Source organism: Rutidosis leptorrhynchoides, chromosome 8, assembly GCF_046630445.1.
Source record: "Rutidosis leptorrhynchoides isolate AG116_Rl617_1_P2 chromosome 8, CSIRO_AGI_Rlap_v1, whole genome shotgun sequence".
Lineage (NCBI taxonomy): Eukaryota > Viridiplantae > Streptophyta > Magnoliopsida > Asterales > Asteraceae > Rutidosis > Rutidosis leptorrhynchoides.
In genome coordinates, this window is record NC_092340.1 from 367,917,025 (window position 1) to 367,923,171 (window position 6,147).

The window sequence follows — 6,147 nt, forward strand, 5'->3', positions numbered from 1 at the left end:
CATTACTACCTTAAGTTCCTTGGATAAACCTACTGGAAAAGAGAAAAATGGATCTAGCTTCAATGGATCCTTGGATGGCTCGAAGTTCTTGAAGCAGAATCATGACACGAAAACAAGTTCAAGTAAGATCATCACTTGAAATAAGATTGTTATAGTTATAGAAATTGAACCAAAGTTTGAATATGATTATTACCTTGTATTAGAATGATAACCTACTGTAAGAAACAAAGATTTCTTGAGGTTGGATGATCACCTTACAAGATTGGAAGTGAGCTAGCAAACTTGAAAGTATTCTTGATTTTATGAAACTAGAACTTTTGGAATTTATGAAGAACACTTAGAACTTGAAGATAGAACTTGAGAGAGATCAATTAGATGAAGAAAATTGAAGAATGAAAGTGTTTGTAGGTGTTTTTGGTCGTTGGTGTATGGATTAGATATAAAGGATATGTAATTTTGTTTTCATGTAAATAAGTCATGAATGATTACTCATATTTTTGTAATTTTATGAGATATTTCATGCTAGTTGCCAAATGATGGTTCCCACATGTGTTAGGTGACTCACATGGGCTGCTAATAGCTGATCATTGGAGTGTATATACCAATAGTACATACATCTAAAAGCTGTGTATTGTACGAGTACGAATACGGTGCATACGAGTAGAATTGTTGATGAAACTGAACGAGGATGTAATTGTAAGCATTTTTGTTAAGTAGAAGTATTTTGATAAGTGTATTGAAGTCTTTCAAAAGTGTATAAATACATATTAAAACACTACATGTATATACATTTTAACTGAGTCGTTAAGTCATCGTTAGTCGTTACATGTAAGTGTTGTTTTGAAACCTTTAGGTTAACGATCTTGTTAAATGTTGTTAACCCAATGTTTATAATATCAAATGAGATTTTAAATTATTATATTATCATGATATTATCATGTATGAATATCTCTTAATATGATATATATACATTAAATGTCTTTACAACGATAATCGTTACATATATGTCTCGTTTAAAAATCATTAAGTTAGTAGTCTTGTTTTTACATATGTAGTTCATTGTTAATATACTTAATGATATGTTTACTTATCATAGTATCATGTTAACTATATATATATATATATATATCCATATATATGTCATCATATAGTTTTTACAAGTTTTAACGTTCGTGAATCACCGGTCAACTTGGGTGGTCAATTGTCTATATGAAACATATTTCAATTAATCAAGTCTTAACAAGTTTGATTGCTTAACATGTTGGAAACATTTAATCATGTAAATATCAATCTCAATTAATATATATAAACATGGAAAAGTTCGGGTCACTACAGAAAGGACAGACTTTAGGTTAAGAAATGAAGTTCTTAGTGAGAAAGTAGACAATGCCGAGAAAGAAATTAAGAAACTCACTGCCTCTAAGAAAACTCTTCTAGGTACCTTAGAGCAAAAGATAAGAGAACCCCTTTTCGACCTTGCTAAGAAAACCTCTGAATGTTCTAAACTTGCTGCACATAATCTAGAGATTCAAACTTGCCTAGGTCAATTCGAATAGAAACTTTACAGGATCGAACAGTCTAAGGTTGTTTTAGCTGGACATATCTCGAATCAACTGTGTTCATGAATTGACCAAAGGACTCCTTCCGTGAAAACAAAGGATTAGGCATTGAAAATCCTCTCACCTTGACCAATATGGCTAAAGCTGAGCCCTGTCTGTATGATAGTAGATACTTGATGATTGGCCTACCTGCACGACTCACATTTGCATCCAACAGTGAGGTTGACGAAGCATTGGCTAAAAGATCAACCAAAATGAAACGAGAAATTGCGCTAATCTATGATAAAATCAATGCTCTTTACTTGAAAAAGAAAATCTCATTTTCACACGAAAGCTTACCTGATTTGTTTAATGAGTGCGAAAGTTCAGAAGGTCAAAAACGTGTTGTCTACTTACCAACCCTGGTCTTAGAAAAATACATCATCAGTTTAGAAAAGGAATTTTTTGAAAACAAAATGAAATCTTTTGACAATGAACGAAAATTTCTGATGATCATAAAGGCCTTGCAACACCAAATCTCACTCCATGTGTCCACAAATGATCGATTTGCTCATGATGTGCATGAACTTGAAAAACAGATTGCTATTCAAGCGACTACTTTCTGTGAAATGATTTCAAAGTCCAAAGCCCCTCAGGAACCGCCACCCTGCCACCTTGAAGAATCCTCAAATGCCCTTATTGATTCTCTCAGGGAAGAAATCGTTGACTTAAAACTTGAACTAAAAGGCTATAAAAAACATGTTGCTCTTATTGAAAAAGACAACATTGACTTGCAAATAAAAGTTTTAATGACCCGTGATTTTGAAAAAGCCGAAAAGAATTTTGGTCCAACATTAACGCAAAACTCTTTACAACAAAAGAACTCAAAACCAACGCAAGAGAAATTTATTCCATGGGTACCCACTTATTCTCAACGAGTTCTTCCACCACATCACCAAGGGCTTCCTTACACTACTGTAGTGAACTCAAGGAAACCTGTCATTCCTGCTGTTACCATCTTAAAAAACCCTAATCATGGCTCTCGTTTAGAAATGATTGTTACTAAAATGGGTGATGATCCCAAACCACCACATTCCGCAACATTGATGAGAAAGCCAAACAACCCTGCTCGAAGAATAATCCAAGAACAGGGTTGTATGACCACTCAGCAAGAAATTTACATAACCACCCTGCACCGTCTATTCCAGACAGGAGGGGTGGTTCAAGCAACACTCGTGCCCACCAAAATATCAACCACCTTAACTCTATCCAGAGCAACAGTGGTAGACCAGTGAAGCGCAACCCCGAATTTATCAAGAATCCGTAACGACCAAATTCTGATCATGTTGCAAAGCGGGTCTCTGATAGATTAACTAAGACTCAAAAGCGAAATCATCGCAAAAGAGCACAAAGGGCTAGACAATCATTACTTAAAAACATGAATCGTTTTCAATCTGAGTCTAAATTTGGTGTTTTAAATTCCACAGGACCCAAACCAAAACAAAGCATTTTGAAAGCATGGAAACCCAAGACTGAAACTGTCCAAGCATCCTCAAGTCTTGCTTCTCAGTCAGGGTCATTAAATTGTATTAGATGTAACAGACGTCTATATTTTGGTCATCAAAACCATGATTCGTGTGTTGTAATGAATGTTCAGACTTTGTTGAATGAACCATCTGATGAACTTAACACTTTAAATTCTCTGAATCTGTCTTCTTACAAGGAACCCGAGATAACTAGGGTATCTAAGATCTGTGCTTAACTCTGTTTTGCAGGTTATCCCAGCATGTGTTTGGTATTTGGATTCTGGGTGTTCCCGACACATGACTGGTGATAAATCTATGTTGATAAACTATGTCAACAAATTCTTAGGTACTGTTCGCTTTGGAAATGACGAAATTGCAACCATCGAAGGATATGGAGATTATGTGTTCAACGGAGTCACCATCAAGCGCGTGTCCTATGTTCGGGGCCTTGGATGCTGTCTCTTCAATGTTAGCCAATTCTGCGACAGTGATCTTCGTGTGATCTTTGAAACATCCATGTGATGTGTCCAAACCATGAAGGGAGACAATCTTCTCGAAGGGAAACATGAATCCACTCTTTACTCTCTTGCCATGAAAAACATGTCTGCAAACACTCAACCCCTCTGCCTGGTTTCAAAGGCATCCTCTGAAACCTCACGGCTGTGGCATCACCGAATGTAGCACCTACACTCTCAGAACCTCAACAAATTGGTTTCCAACAATCTTGTTGACGGTGTTCCACTCATCTCATTCGACTCCACTCACGTGTGCCCTTCTTGTGCTATGGTAAAAATTCATAAATCCTCTCACAAGTCAAAAACTGAATATAACACCACCAGTCCACTGCATATGCTACATATGGACCTTTGTGGACCAATGCGTGTTTCCAGCCTTGGAGGCCGAAAACACATTCTGGTGATAGTTGATGACTACTCACGTTACACCTGGGTCAGATTTCTGAAAAACAAGTCTGAAACTCCCAAAATAATCATTGTCTTCCAGAAAAGAATCCAACTGTCCACCAACAAACTTGTACGCATCCTCAGAACTGATAATGGCACCGAATTTCAAAACTCAGTTCTCAATTCATATCTAGATCATGCCGGTATCACCCATCAAACCTCTGTCGCTCGGACTCCATAACAGAATGGTGTTGATGAAAGACAAAATCGCACACTTGTTGAAGCAGCAAGAACAATGCTTGTTTATTCCAAATTACCTCCGTCCCTATGGGCTGAAGCTGTCAACATTGCGTGTTTCACCCAAAATCGGTCCATCATTAACCGTCGGTTTGATAAAACTCCATATGAACTTCTTTTCGATCGTCGACCTAATGTGAAGTACTTTCGCATCTTCGGATGTGTCTGCTATGTCCTAAACGATGAAGACAACCTTGGAAAGTTTGATGTTCGCGGTGATGAAGCAATTTTTATTAGCTACTCTCAGGATCGTGTGGCATATCGTGTATATAATCGTCGAACTCGAATCATTAAAGAAAGCACCAATGTTAAGTTTGACGAGATGTCTGGAATGGTACTTGGACATAATGGCTCTCGCCCTGGTCTCAATTCTGATTCTCACTTCCGACATGTTTCACTGGCCACCTCTAATGATCTAGATGTGTTGTTTGAACCCATCATCCCTCCAATGACGTCAAACCCCACGGTACCCTCTGAACCTGTTCTCCCCGAATCAATCACAGTTGATTCCTCTACTCCTGCGGTTGTGGGTGAATCACCATCCGATGAAAGAAATTCATTAGAGTTTCTTCTTCTGGATGACCTTGACACTGGAGTGTCTTCCTCAAACAACGCTCTCATTACCAACTCTCATACTCCAGCCGTTGAATCCTCTCCTCTTGAAACTAGTGAAGCTTCTCCTTCAAATGAAACAAATACTAGAATCTTCGATGCTACAACTCCTCCCATACTTTCCACTGGTCAAAATGTAGATACCCTTGTTCCACTGTGGGAAGAAAATGCCACCTACCCTACTGCCAACACTGAACCTACTGGATCTTCATCCTCTTCGTATGTCGACACCTCTCTTGATGATGGATCCAATTCACCTCTTCTACATACCACGAAATGGACTATAAATCATCCAATTCATTAAATCATTGGTGATCCAGATGCTCCTGTCCGCACTCGTAAGGCTTCCAACAATGAATGTCTCTTCGCTGCCTTTCTGAGCACGATCGAACCTAAAACTGCTTATGATGCCCTTCAAGATCCTGACTAGTCTATTGCCATGCAAGAAGAAATTTATCAATTTGATTATCTTGATGTATGGGAACTTGTTCCTCGTCGATTTGGCAAAACCATCATTGATACCAAGTGGATCTTCAAAAATAAGAAGGATCCTCACGGCATCATCATTCGTAACAAAGCACGTCTTGTATCAAAAGGATACAGACAACAAGAAGGAATTGACTAGAACAAAAAATTTGCTCCTGTAGCTCGATTAGAAGCCATCCGTCTGTTCCTATCATATGCTGCTCACAAGTGATTTATCGTTTATCAAATGGACGTAAAAACTGCTTTCCTGAATGGCATTCTTCAAGAAGAGGTCTATGTACGTCAACCTGAAGTTTTTGTAGACTCCAAACATCCCAATCACGTGTATCTCCTTTTAAAGGCTCTTTATGGTCTAAAACAGATGCCCATGGCATGGTATGAAACTCTGACCGCATTTCTTCTCAAGAAAGGCTTCTCTCGTGGAACCATCAACACGGCTCTATTCATCTGAAAACAGAATGACCACATCCTGTTAATTCAAGTCTATGTTGATGACATCATCTTCGGTTCCACTTCTCCCACTTTGTGCTACGAGTTCTCTGAACTTATGAAAAACAAGTTCGAGATGAGCATGCTCGAAGAACTTCATTTCTTTCTAGGATCAGAAGTTAAACAACTTCCAATGGGGATTTTCATCGGACAATCAAATACATTTCCGACATGTTCAAAAAATTCAACTTTCCTGATATGAAAATCAGCCCCACCCCAATGTCAATCAACATTTCATTACATGCCGATCTGGATGGTCAACCTTTTGATCAGACTCTCTATAGGAGCCTAATTAGC